Source organism: Arvicanthis niloticus, chromosome 21, assembly GCF_011762505.2.
Source record: "Arvicanthis niloticus isolate mArvNil1 chromosome 21, mArvNil1.pat.X, whole genome shotgun sequence".
In the NCBI taxonomy this organism is placed as follows: Eukaryota; Metazoa; Chordata; class Mammalia; order Rodentia; family Muridae; genus Arvicanthis; species Arvicanthis niloticus.
The window spans coordinates 840,448-850,745 of NC_047678.1; positions in this window are offsets into that span (position 1 = coordinate 840,448).

Consider the following 10,298-nt stretch of genomic DNA (forward strand, 5'->3'; position numbering starts at 1 on the left):
AGAGGATGGCATGTCATAAGTTCTGAGGACTCTGTGGCTAATAAGATTTATTGGTTACACAGAGACATTTTTCAGCCACTCTTAGAGCTATTCCCAGTAGAGGAGTCAACATTCATATTACCCATTTTGTTGTTTTTCTTACTTTCTTTTTTTTATGTCTGCAACCAAGTTTTTCAGGACATCTCCCTTGGTAAAATTTAATCTATTAATTTTGATGAATCCACAGCTTTTCATCTCCTGTGGAAACAAATATAAAGTCTCTCCCCCAATGCAATACATTTCTTGCCTTCCATTCTGATGTTATCATATATATGTATATATATGCTAATTAACACAAACATATAATTAGCATATATGCTAATTAATTCAAACCCTTTCTAAAATCCAGTATATTTTTAGCAGCTGGGTAAACTGTCTCATTGACATTTAAAAATTTAAAGTCAACAAAGCATCATTTAATCTCTCTCTTTGAGATCCCATATCTCCCTTATGTTTTTATGAGTTTAGTTAGATCTTTTTAAGATTGTTTGACATATAGGTATGTTTTATGCCATAATAACTAAAAAATTGTTGTATTCTATTGGATACATATATCAGAGCATCACCAACTTCAATCTGCAAAGGCAACTCCAAGATAGCCATCATGTCTAATAAGTGTGTAATTTCAGAATCATCTTTTTTCAGAACTTAAAGTAGAAACTTTTTTGGAATTCTGAATATGTATCCATAGCATGTTTTGGAGTGAAAGATTATATTATTCAGTCTACTCTTGACAGTCAAGCTTTCAGTACCACCAAGTCAAACGAAAACAGATACATTAATAGAAAAGGCATCACACTATCAAAATGCAGAAATACACTTACAGTCGAGAGAAGCCCAATAATAAATCATGAATGAACATAACAGTGAAAATGTTAAAATGAAGTTCCAGTTTGTTTGGGTAAATGTGCAAGTGGTAAATGAATGAGATAAAGGAAGGGTGCAGAGAAAGGAGAAACTTGGTGGAGAAATAACATTACACAGAGGAAGGAGGAGGAGGAGGAGGAGGAGAGGAGGGATGGAGTAGAACATTATGGAGTCAAAGATAAAGGAGCAAGAGTTTATAAAAGAAAGGACAAGGACAACAAAGAAAAAAAGGACGAGCCAAAGACAAAAGGTTTCTCAATAGCAATAATGTTCAAAACCCAAATCAAACAAATTTAAGATGGAGAAAATTGAAATGTAAGTGTATTTAAGATGAAAATAATAAGATAAAGTAAAAATATAAATATAAACATAGAGGGTGATGGGTATGCTGAAAGAAGGCTCTTTTGTGTTTCTAGTTGCTTGAATCTGTATTAGACAACCATTTGATGTCTGCCAGAGAACCCTCTGCTGGCCACATATGGCTTTGCACTCTGTGGGCTGGGAATTCTCTCTTATCCTGATCAGACTTGCTACATCATACCCAGAGGTGAGATACTGCTATAGCTGAAGAGTGTCTGAAGGCACACTGAGATGTACCTAAGCAAAAAGATGGGTTCACTGGAGATTTTGTGTTATACTTTCAAGTCCCTTCAAAGAACAGTCTTTTACATGGATGCTCTTGTGCTCAAGTATATCCCTGGAACACTCACATTGTCAGAATCTGCAGTGCTCAACAACTGCCAGCCTCCAAAATTTGATTCACCTGCAGGATTCATACACAGAGCTATCAAAATTCGGAATGGTTCTCAATTGATGAGAACTGTTCCTATCTTCCCTGTCCTAACCAGAGCAGAGCCCCCCTGCTACCTGTACCTATGTCTTGTCAGGTTCTGATGCTTTGCTCTCCACCACTGCCCCTCCTAGCCTTCCTTCAACCAGCAGTGAGGTAGACCAAACTGATGCTCTCTAACACATGACCATTTTCTGATTTCAGATGCTCGGAGCTCAGATTTTAGCAACAGAACATCACTCAAAATGAACTTGGCTGCTGTTCTATGAGTCATTTAGGATGACAAAGTAGGATTTCTCTGCAACACTGACCCATCTGCTAGAAAAATCACTGTCTCATTAAAACCTGGAACTAAGTTTAGGCTTGTGAGGACTTAGGGCTTGTCCTGAAGGTAGGAGCATCTGTATTTTCTTTTAGCTTACTTTCCAAAAGAAACACCTGCTCTCCCTCCCCTGGCAAGAACTACATAGCCAAGTCTGTAATTAGGCTTCCTTCTCCAAGTCACCTTTTTATTTTAGGTGAACTTTCACTTTCTTTGTGTATTTTGAAATATCTTCTCTCTTTTTGTTTATAGGAGAATACTCTTTCTTTATTTTATACTTTCCTTCCCTGGCTCACACAGAGTTGCCTCTAGTCTACCATCTTCTTAACGCTTGTTAGTTTCATGAACTAAAATTTCTAGAAGGAAGCTGTGGCTGCAAAGACCGATTGGCTGTTTAAAACTGCCATGATGTAGAGAGGTTGGGATGTTGCAGGTCCAGAGTCTAATTATGGTATTTGTGCTAGGTTTAGCCCCTCTCTCTGAGAACAGCCATTCTTTGGATGTGTCTGTATCTGAACTAACATCCCATGACTAAGAGATAAAACCTTGAAATCTATTAATTTATCAGACCACTGGCTTTCACTAAACCCAAAGCTAAGAATGTCATCACATGACATCTAAGGGTTATAGAGAAGCTTTTCCCATCATTCTGTAACCATCTCTCTGATGTACTCATCAATGTATTTAAATTGTCTTGATTTATGACTTTCTTTGTTCTGTTAGGCTATAAAACTTCATGAAACCGCTTCCACGTTGCAACATGGAATTTGGAGTAACTTAAATCTTTGTTCCCAGGCCATGGTTACTCAGAATGGTTCCAGAATAAACTCTCTCTTATTTGCTTTAAGACGAGAACTTTTTTTTCCATCAACAGCTACTAGTAGGATCCATTTGGTAGTAAGCTTTTAATTTATTTATTTGGTTTCTCTAACAAATGAAGGTAGAGATAAAAATGCCTTGTGCTGTTGTTTTACCCCAAAGTTACTACACCAAGACAAAAAGAAAGCTAAATAGTGTAGCAGAAATTTTCCTGCCCAATCTATTTTAAATTTTAGTGTATCAAGGGGACTATGATTGGACAGGGAAAAGGGAGGCAGAGCTAAGAGTGGAGAGAGAGAGAGAGAGAGAGAGAGAGAGAGAGAGAGAGAGAGAGAGAGACAGACAGACAGGAAGGGAGAGAGAAGGCATTAGAAAATGGCAGCAGACATGGACCCACGTGGCTTTAAGTAGCATAGGTAGATATGAAATCTAAAGGTTAATTGGGATAACTTGTCTAAATTGTGTGGACATCTTGGGATTTAAATATTTGCTGATATATAAATCTGTTTGGTTAACTATAAGCTTTAAGAGTTTTAATTTACCAGGTGATGGGTGTGGTGGCAGATAGCGGGGTGGATCGTGGCGTGGGGCTAGCATGGCTATGAGGGAAGCTCTAGAGCTATGGCCCTCTAGAAAGCCATGCCATCGTCTCGGGGACCCCAGCCGAAAGTGTCTTTTTCAAATACCTCCAGCTACAAAATGGGGCCAAAATTATTTTTGGCAGATGTTTATAATTTTTCCATAATGCAGTGTGACATACTGTAGCTTCCAATGCCCTATGATGAGGATTGTTGTTTTAATTGTGGGCAGCTATGAGGTATTCTTCCCTTTTTAAGTTGGGGGATGTTTTTCAAGTGTACTATAATGTTTCATTATTACTAATTATTGGGACAGATGTTAATTATCTTCTGCAACATATACTACTGCTATGTTTTCTTTTCTTTTTTTCTATATTTGTATTTAAAATTCTTGTTAAGACTTTTACTTCATTATTTATTTTATAATGATAATAAGCCTAAATTAAGCATATTCATTTAGAGAGTCAAGTATGTTGGAATTATTTTTACTTCCACCAGAAGATTCTCAACTGGCTAGCACTAACCCTCACTGGCCAGGCTGAAATGCAGGCTGACCAACTCAGCTACCATCCAGGCCCACATTTAAGACTTTGAATTGGTTCTCCCTAACAAATTATACTAGTCAGGGTTCTCTGGAGTCACAGAACTTATGGAATGTCTCTATATATTAAGGGAATTTATTGTAATGACTTACAGTCTACAGTCCAACTAACCCAACAATGGGCAGCTGTGAATGGGAAGTCCAAAAGTCTAGGTAGTTGCTCAGTCCATGAAGCTAATTGTCTCAGCTGATCTTCTGTATAAGCTGGAATCCCGAAGAAGAGGTTTCTACAGATGTGCAGGCAAGCAAGTGCTAGCAGGGAAAGAAGAGTGAGTCTTCCTTCTTCCAACGTCCTTATGTAAGCTTCCACCAGATTGTGTAGCTCAGACTAAAAGTGTGAACCACCATGCCTAGATCTGGAGCTTCCTTTGTCCCAGGGTGACCCTAAACTCAGAGATCTGCTTGCCTCAGTCTTCTCTGATTAAAAGTGTGTAATTAGCTTGCCTGAGCCTAAGCTATTCATGGCTGCTATGCCTCAAACCTCCATGTCAAGATCTGGGTTATAAGCCTGTGTCTTCCAGCCTCAAGATCTGGATCACAGGTGTGTCCTCCATTTTGTAGTTTATTCCAGATGTAGTCAAGTTGACAACCAGGGATAGCTGTCACACATCTACTCCATCTATGAGCTGCTGGAGCATATGAACGGGTCAATCCTGCAGAACCAGAGCCAGAGAATCTCCATGGCTTTGGGCAACAGCAAGATATCTGAGAGGAATCTCAGCCATGGTCCAGTATTGATTGTGTGGTAGAAGCCAGAGTCCTTGAACCAGACCAACAACTCATTACAATGAAGGTTTGTACATACATCAGTGACATATTACAGCTTCCAATGCCCTATGACAAACAAATATGTGATGGAGACATGGGAAAGATGGAGGAGCAGAGTGGTGTGAAACTAGAGACTTACAGCTAATGGATATGAGAGGAGACTGTGTTTGCTAGAGGGACAGGTTGTTCCCCAGTAGGGTCTGCAGGATGGTGTGTAGCAACCTGGAGCTTACACAGACTCAACCCTAGAACACTCTGCTTAGGCACATACTCGCCTTGGCTCTGAACAGTGACAGGATGTCCAAAATAAAGAACTGTCCATTTATTGTATTATTCTTCTTTGGAAGTCCTCCATGGTCCATATTTCTCCTGGAGGACATGGTGGTCCATGGCTGGTGCTTCAGCAGAGGATGATGTTGATGTCAGGAAGCTGCATTGCTACTGCAGACCAAGCAGAGGTCCTCAACATGTACTGATACTGGAGATCATGTAAGTGTTCATGGACTGTGCTTTAGTTAGAAATTATGTAGAAGCACAAGATTGTAAAAGGCAAGGAAGCTATTCCTGTAGTGGTATAGATGACAGCAGGTACACAGTTGAGAAAGAGGATCATAGAAGGCTTCTGTGACAATCCCTACCTCCACCCTAACCTCCAAAAATGTAACAGCCTAAAAAAGGAAGCCATCCAGGAGAATTCTTACAAATTGCAATAGGGATGGTAATGCATAGTGCTTCACAATTGATGGGTTCTTGTTGAATGTGGGTGGAGAAGGACTCAGCTTTCCTTAGGGGGGTGGCCACTGAGAGTTAAGCCATGCCTATGGACATACTTATGAACAACACAAAGTGGATTTTTTTTTCTTTCCTTTTTCTCTCTTTTGTCTTTTCCTTTGAGGTCAGAAAGGATGGAGAGCAGACATAAAAGGATTGGAAAGTGAGCATGACTGGAATGCATGATGTGAAATTCCCAAGTAATTAATAAAAATATAATGTTAGAAAAACAGAAGATTCTCATCAATTATAAACGCCTTGCATGAACAGTTGTGAGAACAGAGAAATCACTTAAAATATAGGAAAATTACATATATATGTCTATCTGTCTGTCTGTCTGTCTGTCTGTCTGTCTGTCTGTCTATCTGTCATCTATGTATCTGAAGTAAAACACTTGTAAGGTAAATGAAGATAAATGAAGGTAGAAAGAAAGTCAGCCTTTGCAGAGATGTGAGTCATAGGTTCCACACTTCATCAAAAACTTAAAAAGCAAAACAAAAAGAAAGACAAAGAAAGAAACCAGATGCACACTTCAGCTCCCTCTGTGGAAAGTTTTATATTTTTTAGAGTGCCCACAAAGGTACTGGAATAACAAAATGGTCATTATGCTCAGTAGGACTCAGTGAAAGTGAAAAAGCACAGAACTGCTTAACCAAGAGCACACTCACTGTGCTTTTGTGAATCCCCCGACCACCAGCGATGTTTTCAGAATGTTACTTTTGTCACCTTGGAAACAGATAACAACTGAACAGCTGCATGTACACACTGGGTGGCATGGTGATGCTAACTTAGAACAAAGGGCTGTCAAAAGCCTCACATTTGAATTAATCACTGCAGAGCATAAGTCAGACTACTATTAGGAACACTTAAAGGGAGCTTGTTTCTGATTTCCTATTACATCTATCTATCTATCTATCTATCTATCTATCTATCTATCTATCTATCTATCATCTATTACAATTTGGTAAAGTACTAGAATATTAGACATGTTTTTCTAGAACATATAAGAAAGAAAGTCACTCAATTTGGATTTTAACTATTTAAAGCATAAGGCATTTTATCTTAAAAGCTATGGTCACTACTATGTTTAGCACTGTAAAAGTATACACAGTAGTCTCAGCTCAATTACATCAGTAATAAAATTGTTCTATTTTTAAGTAAGGAGAAAGTTTCAGAAGTGCTAATAATAACATTTAATAATAATTCAGCTCACAAAGTTTATACAGTCACTTAAAACATATATTTACAACAATCATGAGATATCTATGATAGTTATTAACCTTTAAAATAAAAATATAAAGGTTCATGTAGCAAAGAATATGATATAATCATTTTCCTTTATTTACTTCTTTAGATAGATTACAGAAGAATTTGTATCCTCGTTAGTTGCAGAGAATCTGTCCACCTGTTAGTTTCTGTGAGTGGGTGAATGCTGGCAATAGTTGATAGATGTGGCATAAAACCTGTAGGTGCCCAGGATGTAGCTCTCTGAAGCACATGAGATAATTTTACATACATCCTATTTTACATGTGCATATGGCACTGAACCACCATCTGGAGGGCACATGTTCTGAACTTTGTTGATAGTAGGGATGGATTCACAATGATTCAGTCATAATGCTTGCCAAGATCCTCTGACAAGCTACCCAGAATTAAGGGCTGCTGCTTACATATGTTTCAGGAAAAAACTAACTACAATACTTGGGTTTGAACCCCTTTCACCAGTCTAGTGTTATAACCAATTAGAGTTTTTATACTTATAATATTTGTTCCGCGGAATACAATCTGTGCAGGAAAATACTCAGCTGTGTTTATGTAGGTACACCATGCTCACACCTAGCCCTTTGGCATTAGTTCTGAGAGTGTAAGATATATCTGTACAAAAAAGATTTCAAGGCTGCAAAGCTATTACAGGTGTTAATAGTTAATCTATCTTTAGATTAAATACCTTTGGAAGACTCTCACAAGGTTCAAATATATTAAAAGAAAAGCATCTAAAGATAAATGATATATTCATGCACATAGAATATAAAAGCACATATACACATAGACTAAGTATTCACCTGAAAATAACAGTAAAATATGATAATTACTTAGCTGGCTGACATTCAATGCCAGAAATACTTTCAAAAATCTATTTTTATTAACTGTTAATAGTTAATATAAAGAAGATTAATAGTTTAAAATTTGACAATTTTAGAGATAATAAGTTCTTTAAAATAGTCCCTAAATTACATTTAAAGTAGATTTCAAAGAGAACATCAAACTTCATGCTGTCTGGTCAGCAGCAGCAGCAGCAGCAGCAGCAGCAGCAGCAGCAGCAGCAACAGCAGCAGCAATGAGGCACAGGCTGGAGACACAACACAATACCATGCCCACAATACCATGCTGCACACTGCCACAGCCCAAGGATTTTTTTCAGAGTCCCTTATTCAGGCCACAATTGGATATGTGATTACTTGATTTAATCTCATAAAAGAATTTCAGGACAAGTCAATCTGAGTGAATTTTATTGAGTTTTTATACAGATTTGAGCCACAGGGGTTGATAGGTAAAGAGGATTTCAGGTGAATTATCCAGAAGAAAAAAGTTTTCCTGGTGTCCCCTGCTTCTGCTTCAAAACATGCATGGGTATTACAATTGTCTTGGGTCTTCCACTTGAGTCCAGATTTTTTTAAACACTATAAACAAAAGTTTATAGGCCTGTTTGTGAAATTCCCAGAAGAATGGGATGAGAAAGGAGTAAGGCCATACATGCTTAGGGTTAAGCATGATACATTTCTATTTTTAACATTATTATTGGAAAATATATGCGTATTATTAGAATTAATTTACCAACTCAGATTTGATGGCTTTTACCCAGACTTCAGAATGAAATGCTCCTTACCCTCCTTTGCTGTTTCTCTACCTTGTCTCATCATGTTAAACTCTGTTCCAAGAGACTGGACAAGTTCAGCAATTAGACTCTGTGCTGTTAAAGGACAGGAAGCACTGTGGTTGTTCTATTCACACACCTAAGATTCATTGACTCAGAAGACTGAAATCACTGACATAGCTTTCTGGTTATGAAATATATATTCTCAGTTTCCTTAATTTGGAGAACTGTTAAGGTTGAAGGGCCCAGTTTGAATGGTTCAGCTTAATATTACAAACAACATTTTGCTTTCAGACTCCATTTTATGATCAACTTGCCCTGTGAATAAACTAAGCTACTGTAAAAAAAATTCCAGCTTGTTCCAGAAGTCATGTACACTGGTAACAATCACAATTCCCCTGGTCAAACAGCCACTCCACTCCTAGCAATGGCCAATCAATTCTTAAGGGGAAAGTACTAAATGTCTAAAGTAGATTGTTTAAACTAGCAACCGTTGTTCATACCAAGCTGAAATCATTACTAGTTAATAGAAATGCACCAAGCAAATGTCAACCAATTATATAACTGCCAAGTTGGAAAGTCCTTCACCCTGCTACCATGATAAATGGGTAAGGCTTGTACCAGCTCAGGACCCTTCCACACCTTCCACTGTGCTGGAGAGGTTGAAGGGTCCAAGCTCAAGCTTGAATAGAGACATTTTGCTTTTGGATTTCTAGTGGTCTCTGGTGGTCTGTGGGGACCTCACAATTTGGACATGACAAAGAGTTTAAAAAAGAAGATTTCTACATCTGACTCTGTATGGCAAATAAACTGAAAACAATCACCATAGGCATCATGTTCAGAATGAAAACAGAACAGGTTTGTGACTTGCATCAACCCTACTCAGACACTACTGAGTGACTGAGCATTCAAATGTCTTATGGTACACAGGCCTTCATTTATCTCCTGTCTGTTTTCCATTATTTTGTTTATTATAGGTTTAGACTGCTGCAGGCATACTAATGCACCAATATATTTTTATTATGTAGTATGTAATAAAACATTATTATAATATCTTGTAATATGATATATTTTTGTAGTGAGAATATATAAAATTTACAGACTATAAAACAGAACATATTGTTATTAACTATAATTACTGTATTGTACAATAGAGCTATCTTAGGGTTTCCATTGCTGTAAAGGGACACCATGACCATGGCAACTCTTATAAAAAACAACATTTATTTGAGGCTGGCTTTCAAGTTCTGAGGTTTAGTCCATTATCATCATGGTGGGAAGCATAGCAGCATCCAGGCAGGCATATAAGCAAACATGATTTTATTCATCTATATAAAATCCAGAAATTATAAATGAGAAAAAAACATAACATTTAGCTCAATTCAGTTAATATGATTACCTACAGTTGTATTCATTTATTTTGCTATAAATTATAATTTTGTTCTTTTTGTGGCTGAAAAAAAATTCCACTGTGGATGTATGCCATATTTTCTTCTTTATCCATTCTTTTGTTGTCATATACTTAGGTTTATTAAATAGTGTACTGCTTGCTTAGTTTTGTTGCCATATCCAGGAAGAGAGAACCATGACTAAACATTTTCTCTATTGGTTTGTCCTGTGGGCACACTTAAGGAGAATTTTCTTTATTGTTAATTAACAGAGAATGGCTCATCCAAGGTGAGGTGTGCTATTCCTTGGCAAGTGGGCCTGGGATTTATAAGAAAAGTAAGAAAGGTAGCTAAAATTGGGGTCACAAAGCAAGCCAATAAGTATCATTCCTGTGAGGTCTGCTTCAGTTCCTGCCTCTGGATTCTTGAGTTGAAATTACACCTTTGCTTCTTTCAATGATAGACTGTAATCCATAGGCC